At 34.7% G+C, this 22,807-nt stretch overlaps 1 long non-coding RNA gene across 1 annotated transcript in view; it reads right to left on the reverse strand.

Annotated features, from left to right (window-relative positions):
• LOC134761294 (uncharacterized) overlaps positions 1-19,060 on the reverse strand; it is an 81,036-nt gene extending 61,976 nt beyond the window's left edge. The window contains exon 1 of the long non-coding RNA XR_010139763.1: positions 18,917-19,060. This is a non-coding gene — a long non-coding RNA (uncharacterized LOC134761294). The remainder of the gene's footprint in view (positions 1-18,916) is intronic.
• Between the last annotated feature and the right edge of the window lie 3,747 nt (positions 19,061-22,807).

Below are 22,807 nucleotides of genomic sequence, written 5' to 3' on the forward strand. Positions count from 1 at the left end.
AATTTTGATTTTAGAGAACACTAAAAAATGGGAGGGTAGTTTTGGACCCACCCTCAGGTAGTAGTGGTGTGATTATAGACTAAGGAGTTTATACATGATTCAATCAATTAAGATTTTAAAAACATATCTTTGGTACATTTAAAATGCTTTAAGGCAGAGTGATGAAGGTATGAAGATTGAAGTGAAGAGAAGAATATTTATAGCTAGGGAGCCAAAATGGAAGGTTACTGCCATTTTGTAGGGTGTGTGATCATGGGCTCATGGAGATACAAACTGTCAGGGAGGAAGAGGCAGGCATAAACTGAAAGAGAATCTTCAGTTAATGTAGCTGTCAGTTTTCTTGATCTGGCAGGACTGGAGCCAAAGACATAATCACCAATAACCACAGCAAAGACAGTGGAGGGACTGAGTGGGAAACCCCTAGATCTGCAACCAGTTGTAATGGAAGAACCAAAGTTTTCTTTGAAACTTAGAATAGCATAATGAAGTAGGATGAACATATTCTTTGCAAGATGTTCAAAACTCCTCAAATCATATAACAAATTAAGGGGGGAAAAAAACAGGAAAGAAGCATTAAAGAATAAATTCTGGTATTAGTAAAGTTCTAAAATAATTCATTTTTTATGTGATTTACATGCTCTTGCTTTGCATATTATTTTAATAAACAGATTCACTCTATGTCAAGCATTTATATTAACTTTTTCCAGTAGTCTAACAGCTATTGAAACCAGAATCTCCCGACAATAAAAAAAAAATTTCTTTTAATTTTTTTCTACTAACGTTTTTTACACATTTACCCAACACAAACTTCTCATTCTCTGCTCAAATTTATCTTGTCCTTATTTTAAAAAGTAAAAGCTATTTTTTATTGGGTACTTATTATGTACCAGACAGGTGCAAAATATTCTATGGGAAAATTATCTTGTTTACACTTAATGTCATGGAACTTGTTTTTGAAAAATGCTTTGCAACTGCTGCCATTGTTATTAGCTAGAGAGTATGAAAATAGAGTTATGGAATGCATAGTTCTGAAATCTTATTTTAATGTGACTATCCCCTCGTGTCTATTTAATCTCGCTTTATCTGGCTATGATAATTAATTTCTACTGAGTTCTAAGCGATGCTATCATAGTGCCATTTAAAAACTTTACTATGGGCTTATATTATCATTGCTTTTTAACTAATTGTAATAGCATGTCCATGATATTGCAATTGTTTTTACCTTTAATAGTGGAGAAATTTTAAATATATGATTCATTTGCAAATGTAAATGCACAGCATAATGCAAATTATGTAATGAATTTGCCTTTTGGAAGTAGGGTTATACCAAGACCTAAATAAATGCCTTTGTGTTTGAGCAATGAAGTGATCAAACTATCTTCTGCCTTCTTTCAGCTGAGTTTCCTTTCCCATGTAAGTTTTCCCTCTCTCCTGCAGAAAATTTGGCTGTAAAAGATGTGCATGCAAATGCCCACAGGTGTTGAGCCTATAGCATAATGTCAGGCACGCAAATGATCAACACAGGAGCTTAGTAAACTATACATGCATCTGCAAATAATTGCCCCTGGTTACTGAAATTGGGCCAACAGTCTTTTTTTTTTCTTAAAGACCCTATGTATATGTTGCTCTTAACTTGCTCCAGATTTTGTTTCTAAGTTGCACCCACAATTTCTAAAGGTACAGACAAGAATAAGGCCGCCTTTTTTCTATAGAATATTTCATATACCTGAGACCCAGAAATTTGTAAATCTTTTTTCTATGTTAAGCTTACAGAAATTTTATGTGTATGATTTAAGCTTAACGTATAGGAAAAATACTGAAAAAGAAAGCTTGCATCTTTTGCACTACAAGTCTTTAAGACACTATTCATTCTGCGGTTCAACTCTTCCTGAGTAAAGACCTACAAGATAAATTTCTTTTAGAACTTAGCAGCAGCGGAAAACAAAGTTCACCTTAAAAATTAACAGCTATGCTTCATTATATTGGCCAAGAGAATTAGACATTTCAATTTTTCCTAGTCATTTGGCTCAGTGTAATGTAGACAGGTTATATGTGAGAGATATATATATATTTTATATATATATATATAAAATTTCATTTTAATCCTTCAGTTCAAGTCAATACAAAATGACACAGTGACATAATTGAATAACACATTCATTAGGAAGACTGATAGTAACATCCTATCATGGGAACTGCAGTACTCCTATTTCTATCCAAGAACTCACTCAGAAGTGTTAAAGATGTTATGCTCACTGCCCTCATTCTCACTCCCAGTGTTGCTTTCTGTGTAAGGTCTCTATTATTTTATACACTCGTCTCCTTCATTCCAGTCTGTTTCCTTTAAAGCCATCCAAAATATTGCCACAGGTTTTCTCTATAATGAAAATCTTCCCATTTCTCTCACTTGCTTTTGAGCCATAAATGACTCCCCAAGGATCTACCATAAAATAAAGGGTTGTGGAATGATTTGTAGCTGTTATATCAAAAAAGCATTCTCTATTCAAATATATTGGAAAGTTTTTTGGAGTTAAATGGATTTCTTTATTGCAAGACTACTCAGAGCCTTTAGTGTTCTACGGTTGATGGGAACCACAGAGAGAGCTATAGAAAGGTATGTATAATTTCTCAGACATATGTATACATAGTACCCTTTTTTGTGAAGGTTTGGGAGCACAAATGGATGGAGAACTACTCTTTGGGAAACAGGTAACTGCAAAAAGAATTTCCAAGTCCTTCTTCTTACAGAGAGTATCCTCTACACCCTCATCCCATCTGCTTTCTCAGCCTCATCTTGGCCATAATATACACTGTACTTAAGCTGGAGTATTTGCTATTTCTGGGCCACATCATGCTTTCTCATCTCAGTGTGAGTTTATACTGTTTTATTTGCTTATGAACACATTTCCTCCTTTCTGCTTGTGTATTAGTCCATTCTCATACTTCTATAAAGAACTGTCTGAGACTGGGACATTTATAAAGGAAAGAGGTTTAATTAACTCACAGTTCAGCATGGCTGGGGAGGCCTCGGGAAATTTACATCATGGCAGAAGGTGAAGGAGGAAGCAAGGCACCTTCTTCACAAGGCAGCAGGAAGGACAAGTGCAGACTGAATGGGGCAAGAGCCCCTTATAAAGCCATCAGGTTTTGTGAGAACTCGCTCACTATCATAAGAATAGCATGGAGGAAATCCCTCCCCCCACCTTGATACAATTACCTCCACCTGGTCTCTCCTTTAACACCTGGGGATTATGGGGATTACAGGGATTATAATTCAAGATGAGATTTGGTTGGAGACACAAAGCCTAACCATATCAGCATGTAAAATTCATTGTCATTCTTCAAGATCCAGTTCAGATTTCTCCATTTCTATGAAGAATTTCCTCTTCTTTTTCTAAGGCAGAACTATTCTCTCCTTCTTCATGTTGTCACTGAACTTTTTCTCAAGCTTCTATTATTGAATGAATCACTGTACATTATTCATTTATTTTATCACACAAATCTTTTATTTTTATAAAGAAAGCACACTCACAATTTAAACTTCCTATTAAATGTAAAGATGAATATGGGTTAGCTAGTCTCCATAGATGCTCCTCTCCTCAATGAACCACACATACAAGATTTCATACCACTGAGTACTCTCTTACCCTTTGTAGCTGGGCTAGCCCTGTCATTTGCTGTTGATCACTGGACTCTTGTAAAAAGATACTACATAACTTTGGAGGCTAGTCATAAAAAGCCTTGCATTTTTCAAATGGATCTCATGGAATGCTCATTCTAGGGGAAGCTAAACACCATGTAAGAAGGATGACTACTGCGAGACCACTGTGATGTGAGGAAGTTCAGGCTAGTTATGTGATGAGAGACAGAGAGAGAAAGAAAGAGAGAGAGAGAGCCCAGACAGCACTGTGCTCTTCCAGACATTCCAGACAAGGTACCAGACATGTGAAAGAACTTATTTTGTATCTCCAGCCCAAACACTATCTAACTGCAACTGCAAATTCATGACAGCTGTCCAGCTGAGTCCAGTCAATTTGGAAGTGGGGTAATGTACACACACACACACACACACACACACACACCCCGCATTCCCTTTAGGACCAGTTGAGGGTGGAAGCTGAAAGTATGTTAAGGAGACTATTAGTAAAGTCTGTGTTAAAAATGTCAGTGGATTTATTTTAGTCATGCATTTTAATATTCAGGAAAAGACATAGGAAAAAAAGAAAAAAATCTGTTCAGTTTTCAAGTAAAATCTAGAGGAAGCATTTCTGAGACAATTACTTGCTAGATTCAAAAATAAAACCATTTCTCTTTTCCGTCTTCTCCAACCAGCAAGAGGCTCTTAAAAGAAGGAATACCTCAGGTAAGGATAAAAACTAGAGTGCTACCAGGAAAACATCATCTTAGGGTAAATATTTCAAGATTTTTTGTTAAGAATTCAAAGATATTTACAGTGTGCTTGGTAGGTCCCTCAGGTAGAACATGTATTGACAAACTTTTTTTATTATTATTATAAAGAGCCAGATAGTAAATATTTTGGGTTTTGCAGGCTACATAAGATCTTTGTCCTATATTCCTTGCTGATTGTTTACTGTGGTACAATATACAGAGCATGTAATTTACCGTTAGAGACATATAGCGCATTCATAGTGTCATGTAACCTTCATCACTGTCTAGTTACAGAACATTGTTATCACTCCAAAAGAAAAACCCACACTCGTTGAGCTGTCATTTCCCATTCTGTACTCCTCCCTGCACTGACAACCACTAAACTGCTTTCCGACTCTATGGATTTTCCTTTTCTGGATATGTTATATAAATGGAATCATACATTATGGGGTCTTTGTGTCTGGTTTCTTTTATTTAACATAATACTTTCAAGGATCATTCCAGGGGCAGCATGTATCAGTATTTCATTACTTTTTATAGCTGAATAATAAATATTCAATGGTATGAATATACATCATTTTGCTTATTCATTCATCAGTCCATGGACATTTGGTTGTTTCTCCCTTTTGGCTATTATGTATAATGCTGCTATGAGCATTCATGCACAAATTTTTCTTTGAGCTCCTTTTTAATTATTTTGGGTATATACTCAGGAGTGGAATTGCTGAGTCATATGGCAATTCTGTTTACTGTAGAACTGCCAAATTGTTTTCCACAGTCACTGCACAATTTTACATTTCCACCAACAATGTATGAGTTTTCTAATTTCTTCATGTCTTTGGCAACATTTATTATTTTGTTTTGTTTTATTTTTTAGTCTAGCAATCCCAAAGGGTATAGAGTTGTATCTAATGGTGGTTTTAATTTGCATTTCTCTAATGGCTAATGACACGGTGCTTCTTTTCATGTGCTTGTTGGATATTTGTATATGTTCTTTAGTAAAATGTCTGTTCAAATCCTTTGTTCATTTTCAAAATTAGGTTGTTTGCATTTTTGTCACTTAATTCTAAGAGTTTTTATTTTAAATATATTCTAGATACTAAACCCTTGTTAGATATATTATTTGAAAATATTTTCTCCCATTCTGTGGGTTATCCTTTTTCTCTTTTGATAATGTCTTTTGATGCATAAAATTTTACATTTGTGAAGTATAATTTATGTGCACAAAAGTTTTAAATTTGTATGAAGTATTATTTTTCTATGTTTTCTTTTATTGCCTGTCCTTTTGACATCATATTTAAGAAACCACTGCCAAATCCAAGGTCATGAAGATTACTCCTTTGTTTTCTTCTAATACTTTAAAAATTTTAGCTTATATTGTGTCTTTGATTCATTTTGGGTCAATTTTCATGGATACTATGAGATAGGAATCCAACTGTAATTTTTTGCATGTGGCTATCGAGTTGTCTCAGCACCATGGCCTCCTCCCCACATTGAATAGTGTTAGAACTCTTGTTTAAAATCAATTGACCATAGATGTATGGGTTTATTTCTGGACTTGTTTCAGTTTACTTCCAATGATTTATGTGTCTATCCTTATGCCAGTATAACAATGTTTTTATTACTGTAGGTTTATGGTATGTTTGAAATTGGAAAGTGTGGAGTCTCCAACTTTGTGCTCCTTTTTAAAGATTGTTTAGGCTATTTGTGATTCTTACAATTCCACATACATTTTAGGATCAGTCTTCCAATTTTTGCCACAAAGGATACTGGGATTTTGATTAGGATTGTATGTTAAATCTGTGGATTGCTTTGTGTAGTGTTACCATCTGAACAATTTTAAGTTTTCTAATCCATGAACATGGGATGTTGTTCCATTTATTTAGGAATTCTTTAATTTATTTCAACAATATTTTGTTTTCAGTGTACTATTATTTGTGTTTTACAATCCTTTCAAAATGTAAAAAATAATACTCTTAGCTTGCAGGCCTAACGAAAACAGGCTGTGGGTTAGATTAGGTCTATGGGCCATGGTTTGCCAAACCCTGAGATAGCCAAAAAGCCTTCTAACAATCTTAAGTACATGCTTCTTAAACTTATATGGTAGAAAATTAGGTTTCTAAGGATCTTAGGTATGTTTTCCCACAGCACGTTGACTCTCATCCCAAAGAGAAAAAGGAGCCTCTTGAAGAGATTTTAGGTTTTGTCATTTGTTTGATGGATTAGACTATAATTTTACACATAGGAAGCCCACAGTATTTTTAAAGCAAGTATACCATCTTGAACCAAAAGAAATAGATGAAGTTCAAAATAAAGAGACACTTTGTGGCCCCAGATTTTTACAGGTAAGAAACAGAAAAAGCTACTCTGTTGCAAACATGGGCCACTGCTTATCAAAGTGAACACTGAGGGGCAGAACCAAAAACAAGAGAGTGGCACTAAAAATCAGTGAGAACCATCATCAAGAGTAGGAAATGGGTTCTGCTCAAAGAATTGGCAACATTTGCTTAATTTCAGAATTTTCATACCCCCGCCTCTATTTTTAATGAGAGTGTTGATTGCAGCTTCACTGGACCATGTGTGCCCATTGTATATTTGACATGTGGGAAGGTGGGACTGACAACTTTTCTTTTTAGTGTGCATGTCTTTAGACTGAGAGGGATACACGTAAGGACTTTCAATGACATGTGAATCTTATTTAAATGAAGTAATCTTAGACTTAAGTCTGATTCTGTGATGGAATGAGACTTTTGGTGACCTTGTGAAGGGAGTGTATATATTCTGCAAGTGGGAGGAATGTAAATAATTTGTGGCCAGAGCAATAAAAGATGGTCACAAATTCTTTGTCATATTTCCCATAAGGAGAAATTCATCCCACTCATTACTCATTAAATCTGGGTTGGCCATGGGATGCTTAACCAATACATTAGGTGGTAGTGGAAGTGACATTGACTCAGTTTCACTCCCAAGCCTTAAGAAGGCCAGAGGGTTTGGCTTTTGTACTATGGGAGAACAATGAGTCTTCACATAAGAAGAGGGATCACATGGAGAAGAGTGACTTGACACTATAGATGAGGAGAGAGGCTTAGTCACCCTGTGTCTGGCAACTCATTTGAGTGTCTCTAATAACTTTAGTCACACTACTATCTGACTGCAATTACATGAGAAACTCCAGAGAGCCCAACAGGAAAAAATTGCTTAGTTGAGCCCAATTAATCTATAGAATCACGAGAGATTTTTAAAAAATGTTTTACCTCAAGCCACTAAACTAAATTTGAAGGTAAATTGTTGTGCAACAAGAGATAACCCAAACACTTGGGAAAACTTCTAAGCCCATATAGGTAGGAAAAATGAATGCAGCCACTTAGGTAACAAGAGTGAAGCTACTAATTCTAGAAGAATGACTACATGTCCAATATGGATAGCAAAACTTAGACACAAAGGAATGATAATTTCATACATATCACCATCTGTCTTAGATAACTAGAAGCAGGCAAAGAAGCAGGCAAAGAGTGTATGTCTCAGTGAGGCTCATGCAACTGCATCCATTTCCCGCATCCACTTTTTTTTCAGAATCAATCAGAAACTGGATTCCTTTTGAAATAGCTGAAGGAAGGTTTCTGAGCGTTTAACTTAAAAGTTTCTCCTGAAGTTAACAATGAGGTTAATAATGTCTATTCCATTGAAATCTATAGAGCAGCACCAAAGCACGGAGAAGGAGGGCGTGTCACTAACAGTTTATTTAATATCTGATATATTTGTATCTGAGTAGCCCGGTAATGTAATCAGTTCCACCTCCCATAAACTTAGTCCAAAATCTTTCCGTTGACATTAGCCAAAGAACAACTAGAAATATGAATCTCCCAGCGCTTCTGGTCTCATCTGATGGGTTATGTGTCCTATGGTTTTCTACCATAGTGGAAATCAACATTTCCTCAGATAAGCATATCTCTAGATCAATTTAGAAAGTTCCATATCTTTTTGTTTTTATTTTTTGGTAGTGGTGTTAGTGGAGTTTTGGACTTAGAAATTGCTATTTATTTATTTATGTATGTATTTATTTTTCTGACTCTATCAGACAGAGGCCCTATTCTTTCCAACACAAGCAATCTTTATTTAGGGACTCCAACAGTTGGTGGAAACTCTGGAGGACTAATCTACTCAGCAGAGTCTGTGTCCTAGTGTGTCTTTTACCTGAAGACTGAGTCTCTGTGCATTTACTTCAGTAGGTCTGTGGTGATGCCATCCCTGGCCAGAACTTTCTCTTATGAGTTTCTTGAATGAAAACCATCAAGTGCTTAATCTGCTTTTGCATATAGCCATTGCTGAAGGATATGGCGAAAGTAATCCTAGCCCAGTGGATCACAGACTCGAGTTGACATTTGAGGTGAGTAGTAGAAAGAGGGAGAAAGAAAATTAATCTAAAACTGGCCTTTGTTGGCATTTTAACATAATTATATATAAATGCTTGTTTATCATGTTATACTGTAAGCTACATAACAATAATTCCATGTTAGCCAATTTTGAGGTTCCTAGTATTTATCACAAGGAACTGACAAGTAATCTTCTTAAATTATAACCAGTATATTGTAATGGTTAAAAGCATGGACCCTGGAAGCAGACTGCCTGGGTTCAAGTTCCTGCTCTACTAATTTCAAGCTGTGCGATCTTGGACCAGTTACTTAACATTTCTGGGGCCTTTGTTTCTTCTCCTGTAAAGTGGGAATTATGAACTCATCTCCTGTGATTGTTGTGAGAATTAAATGAATTAATGTACACCAATTGCTTAGAAAATTGGCTGGCACAAAATAAACACTGTAAAACGTTATCTATTATTATTGTTAACATAAAGCAGACATGCTGAAAATCAGAATTTATCTCTTATAAATAGGCACAACCACAATGCCATGAAGTCAAAGCAATATCGATCATTAAACTGAACAGTTTGCCTGCATTGTTTTTTTTAAAGGTTGGCATTATTATACCCATCTTTTATCTAAGGAAACAATGGCTTAGAGAAGTTGAATAACTTGTCCAAGATCACATAGCTAGTAAGTGGCACATCCAGGACTTATTAGTAGGTGGTCTCAATTCAAAACTTGTGCTCTTAACCTTTGTACTGTTTCAGATGCTATCACAAGTAATACAGAAATACAGTAGAGAAAATAGCTCACTTTGCTGGATAGTCAGGGAGGCCTCGCTGAGGAGGCAAGTTCAAAAATTACTAAGTGGATCAAAAGAAAAAAGTTTCCATTCAATCTTTTCTCATTTTTAGAACAGTTTATCTAATATACCCAGGCACTTTATTGAGTAGGAGAAAAAAATCCCTATCTTGAAATTACTTACATATGTTTTATATCCAGTTTTACTTAAGCCCTTAAATTCAAATTTCCAAATCTTGTTATTCTATTTAAAAATTTCCACTTTTTATGTAAAAGTAGGACAGTTATCTTTCAGGAGACTCTTTGATTAAAATCTGACTAACCCAAGTTGCAAACACTAAATTCTGCTTTAAATAATCGGTTACATTTATAAACTTAATTAAATTACCTTAACATTTTCATTTACATGTTAACATTAACATGTATAAACTTAAAACATTTGATGTTTTAAACACTTACATGCCTTACCAATAAATTTATTACTCTAACAGGAAAAAGGGTCCCAAGTGTTTAAATGCTTAAATGGCTCTGAAATACATTTTAAAAAATTAGTACTTTTGAAAATAGGATTTTTAAACCTTTACTTTGTAAAATGTAGACCCTCATATATTTTAATTGGGAAGTTGATTCTTCCAATTATTTTTTTCCTGGTCTATATCAAATCAGCATGAATTTCAAAGACAGAGCACTACTTTTTGAAGTATTGAAATGTAATTAAGCACTTAAAAATGAATATATGTTTCACTTTTACTTTTGAGTGATAATAGAAAGTATTTTGGTATTATTGGGAAGTCATCATTATGGCAATTACTTACCACTGTCCTAATTCAGCTCTTTTAAAAGGTGTTGATAAGGCACTTTTGGGTAAAGCAACTTACATTTTTTGATAAAACATTTTAAAATATATTGTAGCTTACACTTTCCAGACTTTCATTAAATTCACCTATCTTTCTAAATATTTTTTATAGTTTCATTTTCATTGTTCCTTACCAGTCTTTTAGATGACAGAACATAAAAGTATGTAAAAATAAGAATAATCAAGGGCTATGCCTCTGTTTTCATTTATGCCATGTAAAAATATTTTTCTATATACTATATGCACATGAACTTCAGGTTGTCATAGGAAGTCAAAAGTAGCCAAGCAGAGATGAGTAGAATCAGAATTATTTTTGCTATCTACAGAATAAATAAAACACTGAACATGAGTCATTAGTTTAATTATGGAGTAGTAAATTACAAATAATTAATAATTAATTAAGCTTAAGAAGTGAACATGAAAACAAAACACAGAGTTAAAAATAGGCTTCTTTGATAAAAGCAGAATATAAAAACACATTGCTATGATAATTTTGCTAATGGAACTGCTTTGAAGCAGGATAGTGGAAAACGATAGAATCCCTTGATTGTCTGTAACTTCATTTTCTTTAAAGAAGGCAGGCAGATCTTTGGCATTGAGAAAAGAGGGAAAGAGTTATTTTTATAATACTGGATAATAGCTTGAAATCCAAGAGTTACTAAACGAATGCAAGGGACTAAGCTATCTTACTTTAATGCGGCAATCTGCATCTTTAAATCTTTGGCAGAAAATACTCAATGTTTCTTTATGTCTTTTATCCTCTCATTGTTCATTTGGTGAATCCCTGTATTAACTTTTCATTGTTTTGTTTCTCACACCAATACTATAGTTCTTGTTTACCAGTAATTCTATAACATTCCTTCTTTCCCGCAGGTAAGACAGGATGCCAGAGTGGCCTTATATTTGTGTAGTGAGAATTACACTTGGGTTACTGAATAAAGGAGAGCAGTCCTATTCAGATACCTACTGCTTCTGGGCTATGCTGGGCACCTCACCGTTTCTGGGAATTTTCTTTGTGGGCATGGTGGGACACATATCCTTTGTTTGCTTTTGAGCTCATTTCATAGCTTCTGAAACACTGATCTGGTTCTTCCCTGAAGAAGGTATGACATTATCTCAGTTGAAGGAAAAAATATATATCTTCTATGTTTTGAGCTTAGTTGATATGAACATATTGACTTAGGTTGTCCAATCTCAAATTTCATAACTTTCCTGAATTTTGAACCATAAGATAGAAAATGTACTATGTGATAGCCAAGTCCAGGGGATGAAGAGCTATGCCCATTCATTATTATCTTTCCCATAGTCATTCAGTGTCACATACAATAGGTTTTGATGCATATTTGTTGAATAGATTAAGAATGAAAACAGGAAATCAAATCATACCATTTGTCTACTTCTGCTATTTATTGTGTTGATTCATCTCATGTAAAGCTGAGGCCTTAATGCATGAAAAAAGGAAGTAAATGTATTGCTTATAAGTGTAAGATTATGAATATGGAATTAGACAATATAACGCGTGTCATTTTTTTCTAAATTTTACTTTAAATCATGGTTAGTTACATATTAATATTGAATTCATGGAAATATAAGAAAAATGACTATCACAAAAATTGAGGATTAGAATTTCCAAGAACTAAACATTTTTCAATATTCTTTCACTGTGTTTTGAATATTTATTAATTTTAAGTTTGAATGGTTAAGGCTGAGCATTTCAATTACTCTTAATTTGTCTTCAAAAACAATTTTTATGTACAAACCAGATCACATTCAATTTTCATCATTGCTAGCATCTCTAAAATGATTTCTATAAGACAGATAGAAAGAATATTAGAAAAGAGACAAAGGAGAAATAATAATTGCTAAAAAGATGGTAAAATATTTCCTGTCAGTCTTTAGTTGATTTATTACTCACTTTCTACTGGTTTTGTAACTTACCGAACAGTCTCAGAAGCTCTTTTACAAAACCTGGGCAGCCCTGAAGGGTATATGTACACATCCATATTTAAGCCTATCTGGTTTATTTATCATCTGGTACATTTAGAAAAAAGAAGGGAGTAAGGTGACTTACGATGTGGCTTATGATATGGTATTTATCATGAGAGGTAGTTATATTTAACAAACATAAACATTTCTGGTTTGACTGAAAATTTCCCTGTTGATTGGATAGGGAAAATACTGTGTGGTAGTGAAATATTGTTATTGTTTTTATTGTTTTTGCCATTTGGTTACTTATTTTTCATAGCTCTTTTCAAAAATTACATATTGGAAAAAGGCAAGAAAGCAATACTAAATTTTTTCCCCTATTTTGCAGCCTTTAAACTGCTCTAAAGTCAGTATGATAGTGGATGAAAGGGTATTTTTTAAAGTTTAAAACTTACAAAATTTAATCTTAGCTCATAGACTACTTTTCAACAGTATTAGCATTATTGCACATGTAAAGTAGCTAAAATATCTGAAAATCAGTGAGTTTCCTATATTCTTACTGGAAGGATGAACTCTGTCTTTCTTCCTCTCTTCCTTTCTCCGCCATATAACAATAAAACTCATGTATTGACAGTGATCTCAATGCATATAAGTGGTTTGTGTTTGGCTTATCACACTGCTCTTGAGAATGCACATTTTACATGTACATGTATTATTTAGTATTTATTATTCCATGGAAGAGACTCACCTCTTTCAGATATAGAAAGAGTTCAGAGAAGAGGTCACACAGAAATGGTTTATGCATTAATGATGGTTCTTTACCATCTTCATTTAGATTGTTTGTGAAATTATTTGGGGAGGGCAGTGTAATGGACTTCCACTCCTTAATTGACAGAATGATCTGATGTATTCATGGCAGCTCTGTCAGTAGGTCAGGGAAGGAGGAAATTACTAATCTTTGTAAGACACTAGAAAGTTTTCAGACTCTAGAGTATGCATTATTGAAGCTTATTAGAACTTAAAATTCAGATTATTAGCATTAGTTTGATTCATTTGCTATGCCTCTCTATTTTAATATGGACTGTGCAGTGTATGCACTGAGTCTGTTAGTCAAATGGAAACCAATAACATAATTTGGTCCATATATCACCCTCTTGGATTTGAAGTTACAGCAATCCAATGGAGGATAAAAAATAGAAACTTCTACTTCTCCTATGTAAATAGAAAAATATCAGCCTGGAATTAATGATTTTATTAGGTTTCTCTCTTAAAAGTTTATGGCTATGTCTGCTTCATTTTTGTTATTAATTTGGATGAATCCTATATGCTTGTAGCTGCAATGCCGCCGATAAAGATAAAGGAATGGGCAATGATAACAGGAAAAATAAAATCAACTTGAATTTCACTAAAAGTTGTTGGAGAAAGAATTTAGGACAGGTAGATACTCTGGTATTCTCTAAATTCCATTAACATAATGGAAGAGGACTATGTTTGTGCACACGTGTGTGTGTGTGTGAGATCTTGATATGTTCACAGTTGGTTGAAGATAGATTGGCAGTAACAGCTGCCACCAATGTCAACAATCAAGTACAATTAAGTGTGGCAACCCCCCGACTGCTTTTCATTCAAATGAGTTATGAGTTCTCACCGTTCAGAGTCATTCTCATTTTTAAAAAAATCATAAGCCGAGTTGTGAGAATTGGGGAATATCCACCTGGCAGGGAAATTTTCATGCTTTGTGAAAAAAAAAAAGTGGAAAAAAGAGATTACATCAGATCAATCAAAGTCACTAGAAAATGTGAAAGTGAGAAAAAAAAGCAGTGAGAAATAACAAAAAAAGCAATCCAGGCAAACCCATTAATGAGAATGAGTGTCAGTTTTTCTTGGTTCAAGGACTCTGCTACAATGGATTAGAACACGGAGCACCATATCAGAAATGCACAGAGGCAACTGCAGAGAGGCAAGGGGCCCACTCGACCCCCGACATCAAAGCCTACTTGGAGAAAAAAAAAATGCTTGGTTACTTGTAGCTTAATCCAACATTACACACTTCTTTCAAACATCAAAACTGCTGCTCAGCCTTTGGATGGCTGAGCATTCTAACTAATAATCCAGCCTTAATTATAAAAATTTTATACTCCCTCAGTTTCCTGCCCCCTGTACCACCACATGCCTGCTGGGAAAGAAAGTCATGGAAAGCAGGCAAAAGGAAATTAGGGAATGCTGCGTGGTTAAAGGGAATTGTTGCTTACTTAGTGGTCACAGCCAGATAGTATGTTCTAGAAGCATCTGTATGTAAAGATCTTTTTTATAGAAACACTAACCCAATTTCAAATTGTCTCTATGTTTTGTGGGAAAATCATTCTTTTTTCCTTTCTTAACTCTCCCTAATAAGCTAAAACTTACTCTCACTCTGAGGTATCTTAAATGGCATCGGGGTCCCACAGATCACTTTAGGCTACTTGTGTCAAAAGGTAAAGGATACACATTTCTTTTCAATCAGCTTTTACCCACAAACATTGATTTGTGGTCTTTTTGTACCCTCAGGGCTAAAATCACGTCCATTTGTGTCTATGTACTTGAACTTGAGTGATGTCAAGTTGGAAAGTTAGATAAATTACCTTGAGAGCAAAATAAATAAATAAATAAATAAATAAATAAATAATTCCAAGCACTTCCCATGAATATGGTAAGCTTATGGTTTCTTATTCTTTTCTTAATCATTAACATAGCTTATCCTTTCTCTTCCCGTAACATATTTCTAAATGCTTGTAGACAATTAACATGTCTCACTTTCAATTGTTTCTCCTCTAGCCTGAACATGCCCATTGCTCACAGGTCTGTCTTATTTCCAAACCTTTTATCAGTTCAGTTTGCTTTCCTTTGAACTTACTCCAGTTTGTCTTTCTTTTCAAATGTATGATATCCAAAACAGAACACAACACTCAAGTAGGCCTAAATGGAGCAACTCAAAGCAGTAAAAGTGCGTTCTTTCTTTATGCATTCTGCCTAAAATCTAGGTGCATTAAAGTCTTTGCCTTTATTGGAAATATATTTTTTTAAATCCTGCTAAGTTTGTTGCCCACAATCTCTAACACCAGACAGAGCCTTTGATACTATTAAACTCCCTGTGTGTTAATATGAACAGATGATTCCTTCCTATAATTATTTTACATCTGATTTCAAGCTATTTTTTCCAATCCATTAAAAATAATTCCATATTAATATGTCTCTTCAGTGGTGTTTATAATTACTCTTATTTTTTTGGTTGCTTGTAAACATAATTAAGAATTTTTTTGGTTATCTTTTGGATTGTGTTTCCAATTTATAACAACACATCATTGAATCATATGGTGGAGAAGACAGTGTATAATGTACATTTTCTCCAAACATGACATTGGCCTATTAGCAATTATTCTTGTGCCCAAAAGATCAGAAACAATAGACTACCCATCTTTTAGTAGTTTTCTCTAATCCGTATTTCTCTGGTTTCTCTATAAGAATGCCACCCCCTACTTTTGAAAAGAGGACAGGTGTTAAATGACAGCTGCACTAGGTCTCTTCTGGCAATCTCCCAGCCATGAGGGGTCTCCTCCATCCCCTCTCCCACATCCCAATTCCCAATTCTCCTCACCTCCTTCGCAGACCATGGACATATTACAGTTGGAATAGAAAAGGCTATAATACAAATTAAGATATACAATTTTTAATTATCAATAAAGCATTTTTATTTGAAAATTTACTAGAAAATGAATGATGACCTTAACATATGTATTCTTCAAGAAGAGTACTACATCTCAAATATTAATTCATGTTATCAAGTACATAGGAACATTTACAGACAATGCAACTCTGAGGTATCACTCAATTTTTATAAAGCTTGAATATATTTTAAGTTAGACTGGGCTTTGGAAAGTAAGAACCCTCTGTAGTAAAGACAATAACACCAACATTATTTGGAAATCATATTACTATAAGAAATGTAGGTTTGAGTAAAATAATTTTTTGGAGGAAAATGTTTTTAGATATAAGAAATTCTCATAAATCTTTTCTATAGGTCGTCTAAGAGACCTCTACTCTGTGCCGATACCTGGTGGTCCAGCTAAACAGTGGGAAAATAAATTCATTAATTCTGATCAGGGCTATGTCAACTTACTCAACAATATATCCCTTAAAGCCAAAAGAGAGAACTTAACCAACAGGATTCTGAGGTATTCAGATATCGGCGTGAAATTATTTTGAAATCTTATATTTCATCCAAAACATTCATGCAGATTTTGCATTCTACTCTGTGATATGTCTGTGGTTGTTTTCATATAAAAGTAATGCTTTGCATTCAATACCAGTAACATTCTTGCCTTGATTATTTTTTCTTTGCTAAAAGTGTGAATCTAAAAATATAAATCACATTTATCCTGTTATTATAGGTTATAATCTATTCACTGGTTGATCATTTATCATCTGATTCCTGCCCCAGCATCTGAGCGCTTCTCATGGATAGGGAGGGCCCAGAACAGTGATTGGCACAGAATGGGTGCTAAACAAATATATGTTAGGAGAATAAGTTAACCTCATGTGGCACCCTATGCCTCTGGTATAGAAACCTCAAGACATTTTACACTCCCATGTGAGATGCAGGAATTTAGAGTACCTCTGTGATCCAGATTCATCTCTTAATCTTGCAATGACTATATCATCTACCCAATTTGAACAAATTGATACAAATTATTTAAAATTCCTCTAGCTACATCACAGGACTTCAGATACTTCTCACATAGCCCTAAACACATTGTGCTCACATCTGTTTGCTTGTCTGTTTTCTTCATTTAACTGAATGGGGAGGGAGGGAGAGCCTGAGGGCAGAAACTGCTTGTCATTTTTCTTTCTATGCCCACGGAAGGAATGATTGAAGGAATGAATAAACTCATCCATGAAGGAATGCATGATTCTGACTCAAAAGTCAGGCAAGAGAAAGTTATTTTTATGTGATTCATGATATGGCCCAATATTTTTAAAGGCCCTCCATAATCTAGCCATTTTTCAACCTCATTTCCCTTGCTATAATACACTGATCAACAGAGTATGTGCTTGGTACACAGAAAGAGCACAATAAATGCTAGGTTACATCTAAAGTAGTATCTGCATGGCAGCTAGAAGTGCTCAGTAAAGGCTATTCACCATTCCCTTTCTCTATTCTACAGCTTAAAAATTGATCTTTTCCAAGACTTCCCCATCAAACATACAGGTACCTCTACCCAACTCATTAACTTCAGCTCTTCGCCTGTGACTTGCCTACCTGTACTGTGTTCTTCTTCCTCTTCACCTGTTTTCACACAAAGGCAGCCCAGTTTTCACCTCTTTGCTCTCAAGCTCTCCAGCCTCTTTTATTTTTCTCATCCAAGAATAACTATAGTTGATATAGCATAATACATTTAGCAATATATTGTTGCATTGTTCACAGTTCACTATAGGGATTATTAATCTTCTCTCTACAGCATTTTACATTCACTAGGGTTGAAATAATATATAGACAGATAACAAGTATTCAGATATATTTTTAACAAATTTATAAATATCTTTTATGGTTCTTGATTTTTTTTTCTTAGGCTATTATAGTTCAAGAGCTAATGAAAACATTATAGAAAAGAAGATTTTGAAAAGTCGCTCCCGTGAAAAATTATTTAAAATTCCTCTAGCTTGCAAACATCCATTTGGCTGCTTATTGGAACGAAAAGCCAACATGGTTTCGTTAAAGATTGAAATGTTCTCATATTTATTTGATCTGTGGGATCAGTTTTGCAGTTCTGGATGACTTTAAACTTCATGGGAGTCATTTTGCAGGAAATTGCAAATTATTCTGCATCAACTTTCTTTGTCTTTTATTCTGTGCTGCCCTAACTTAAAAGGCAGTGAGACTCCTTTCTTGTCCTGAGGGCTGTTGTAAATTGATTTGGAGTGGGGAGAGTTGGAAGTAAGGGGGACTGCTTCTCACCCTCACATTTAAATTCCTCTTCACTTCTTCAATATCTTGTCTGTTCTAATAACAAATGCTTTGAGTTAAATGAATTAGTTTTATTTTATTTTAGAGTATTTTATTTTCTTTATTTAGTGTGTGTTTAGACACATTTAAAATTTTTAAACATGCTCTTTTTGATACAGTCATAATACCGTCATTTATGTATTAGTTATATTGCACAAATACTTTCCAGAAGTTATAGCAATATCCTCTACTGTTTACTTAGTACTTGTTTCTAAAGAAGATTGAATTAATCTTCTAAAAAAGAACCTCAAGTACCTGTGTTTCTTGTCTGTTATTATACTTATAGCAGATTGCCAATGTCCTAGAAAGACAAAATGTCCAAACTCCAAAGAAAGAATACAATGTGCTCTTTCCACATGTTGGCCGGCAATAATAGCTGAAGGGTGTAGAAGCATGTGAAGATACAATTTCATTTTTCCCAAAGCTTTGTTGGAGGTATAGAAGAAAGTCTAGACATGATACTGGATTAAGAACTAACAACAAGAAGTTAGTGGATTATAATAGCAGGAAAGAATAATCTTCTGAATACTTTGTTGGGCTTACCTTGTATGTCAAATGTCAGCTCTTTTTTCTGCATATTTTCTGAAGACAATAGCATTGTTGATAGTTTTGCCTGAGCATTTGCAAGGATGCTTTGTTGAAACCAGTCTGCGTTTGGCACATGGAGGCAGGACTACAGTTGAAAGAACAGAAAGGAAATGCCAGAGAAGTTTCTCCAAAACTATAATATTTGTTTACATTTTTGTGTGGGTGAGAGAAATGAAGCCACTTGTTAAGTGACAGAGTATTGAAAACATACGTCACAAGATGTTACTGCCATAAAAACTTAAAATTTACACTGTTTTATGGAACCTGGCACAAGGTGTACCCCCTTTGGGTTACTCATCCTATTGGGTCTGCTTGGTTGAGGAGGCTTATTAGAAGATTGTGTGATGATGAGAAGAGAAATAAAGAAGCCGAAGGACGACTTTCCCAGAGTTGTATTTTACAAACACTTCAGACAAGTTGCCCCAGATCTTTAGAGGGATAAGCCATTCTCCTGTAACCTCTTGCCTTTTTATGCTCTCCTTTCACCATTTCTACAGCATAGGCTCAGGGAAGACAAAGGATATAGATTTCCTTTGAGAATCTTGGCAGAATAAGGTACAATGTTAGGAGCAAAATGTGCTTGGTGGGGGGGGTTTACATGTGTGATACTAGCACTCTACGTATAGACCTTCCAAAACTTGTCACGTGACTTTCAGAAACTAACAGCCATCCAGATGATAAACATTTACCCAGTATGGGCCTGTACACCATTCCTTATTTTTAAATTTCATTCCTTATTTTCTGCCTTAGGCTGAAATGGTGATTTTTAAAGTGAATAAGATTCTAATCATAAGTCGTCCTTAAATATTATGCGATCTTTTTAAATGAAGAGCAAAGGCAATATCCTGGGTAATTACCTTGGTAGTTCAATGGTCCTCTCTTTGCAAATTGTCTCTAAAAGACAAGTAAATTTAGTGTGCAGGTGCACTTTGCCTGACCTGTGTATCTCTCTGATCATGATCATTTAACCTACTTATCTGCTTGTGGAATTTCTCTGTTTAAAGATTATTCTTCTTTCTGTCCAAATGATGTATAGGCATGTTGTACTTTATTAAAGAGTTACCACTTGTCACTGCAAAGCTATCTGCATTCCTATGGTAGTTAAAATGATTAGAATAGACTTCGTATTTATAGCTATACAGGTAATACCATAAATAGAAGACACGATGATTATAGTCTCTCTCTTTCATATTTCAGTTGGTCATAATTTCCTCAAAACCTTTTTTTTCTGGGCAAAAATTCATACTAGGTACTTTCTTTGCCCCTCTTTCAACATAGTTGAGTTGAATTACATAAGCCATTTGAAATTATTCAAATATAAAATAAATGCAATCATTTTTCTCCTAAGAAAATGGTTTTGAACTATATATCGTTCCTTTAACTCAAAGCCAATAGAAGCTATAAACTTCAATTTTTGCATGATTATAGTCCTCATGAAGGAAGAACAGAGCCAAGTCTAAAGAATAACAATTAAATATTTTTTTAAATGCTGAAAATTATAGTTTTATGTCCTTGCATATTTTTAGTTCTGTTAAACCATCTTATTGACTTTATAAGTCATTTCATTTCATGTTTTCAAAGATATACAGAAGCTGAAATAAGGCATGGCCAATGAAATGTACCTTAAATACAGAAAAAATATCTAACTCACTTCCTGATTTAAAAATAATTTATTTGGGGCCATTGCAGCTAGACAGTGATGTTATGATATATTATACATGTGTCTTAGGCTGATAATGCTATATACTCTACTGAGAATGGATTCCATAGAAAGAAGAGTCCTCAGGAAATCTAATCAGCTGTTGTTGAATAGTTGGGGTAAACTGACCAGCAGTTATGGCATAGGAAATAAAGGAATTGTTGGAACTTTTCTTGTATCTCAAATGGATAAAGATTAGAAATTTGATTTTGGAATCAAAGAAGAAAGAGGAATTGAAGGTGACCCAGGGTTTAATTTAAGATCTGAAAAACTCTGGGCATTGCAATGTCATTCACCCCTGTGAAATGCAGAAGGGAATTAGGTTTTGAAAGGAAGATGCATTCTCCCTGGACATGATGAGTCTGAGGTCCATATAATATATTGTTGTAGTCACATGTAGACAGCTAGAAATGTAGAACATGAACGTGTGTTAAAAAATCAAATGAAGGCTTGGCTCTGTGGCTCACACCTGTAATCCCAGCACTTTGGGGGGCCGAGGCAGGCAGACCACTTGAGGTCAGGAGTTCAAGATCAGCCTGGCCAACATGGTGAAACCCCATCTCTACTAAGAATAATAAAAAGTTAGGCGGGAATGGTGATGCGTGCCTGTAATCCCAGCTATTCGGGAGGCTGAGGAAGGAGAATCACTTGAACCCGGGAGGCGGAGTTTGCAGTGAGCTGAGATCATGCCATTGCGCTCCAGCCTGGGCAACAATAGTGAAACTGTCTAAAAAAAAGAAGAAAAAAACCTCAAATGAAATAGAAAATCACAAGCAGAGTTATAGATTAGAAAGTCCTTAGGACCCTAAGGAGAGTTCTCTGAGGAGAAAGAGGAAGACTTCCACGTGAAGCTGGCGAGGATAGCAGAAGCATCCAAATCTTCCTGGTACCCTGATGCTTCTCTTCTGTTCATAGATTCCAAAGAAAATAGAAATTAAATGGACAAAAATGTGTTTTCATGGGGGATATAAATCATTACAAAGCCCAGAAAATGTGTTCCACTTGATTCCTCCTTTGTACTTGACCTTGCTTTGTTTTTCTATCTAACATTTCTGTCTGCCATCAAATACATTTGCATGTTTATGTGTTTGTAGTCTGACCTCTCCCTATTAGGTATATAAGAGGATACATAAATCGTGAGGTTTGAGATTTATATGCTTCTATCATAGTATCCTCAGCTCTCAAAAAATAATTGTTAAATGAATATAAGTTCCATGACAAAACTTGGAGAAACTTCAGTTAGCTATGATAGGCATAGAAATTGAAAAGGGGAGTGAGAATCTTCTAGAAATTCCCTTTACTCCGGCAAAACATCATTTATGGGCATTCATGAAGGACATTATGGCAAAAGTCAATTTACCTAATCAGAGTGGTAACAGCAGATTAGAGAAAAAGCAGATGTAGGAGATATGAATGAAGTTGGTGAAGCTTCCACATAGAGTGGACACCTGCAGTAGCTGAAAATCTAGTAATGGGGTTTCCACCTGAAGGAACAGCTAGAGGAATAGAAAAGTTTCACCTGGGTTACCTTGCAGAGTGGATTGCTGCCCTAGCAAAAACCTGTTAAGCTTGATCCCAACAGGACCACAAACAATGAGAAACTGCATCACATGGTTTTCTCCTCCAGGGGGCTAGAATAAAATGAGCAGAAAATTTTTACAATGATACAGAAAAGTACTAGACCTATCAAAATATACAGGAGTCAGAAATTACACCTAAGTGTCAAAGGGGACATTATGTTTATTAAACTAAATCTGGTTTCCAATAAAAACATAATATATGATTGGTAAAGGCTGTACAGTAATAAAAGTACACATTTGTGGAATTAAAAGCCATACTGGAGGCCATAGAAAGGATATGAAATACTTGCAAAACTAGAATTAACAAAATAGAAAGTGAACTAATGATTTTTTTTATATTCAGAAGAGAAGAAAATTGATGAATGAGAAAAAGAGAGACATGAAACAGAAGAAAATTGATGAATGAGAAAAAGAGAGACATAAAACAGATTCAGAAAATACAATTCACATAAGGAAATCCTAAAAAGCTAATAAATTAATAAACGTTTTTCAAAAGAAAAAATTATCTATTGATCTATCTATATCTATATCTATGTGTTTGGTGATCTATTTATCATGTTTTTGTTC

This window comes from Pongo abelii, chromosome 3 (assembly GCF_028885655.2).
Source record: "Pongo abelii isolate AG06213 chromosome 3, NHGRI_mPonAbe1-v2.0_pri, whole genome shotgun sequence".
In the NCBI taxonomy this organism is placed as follows: Eukaryota; Metazoa; Chordata; class Mammalia; order Primates; family Hominidae; genus Pongo; species Pongo abelii.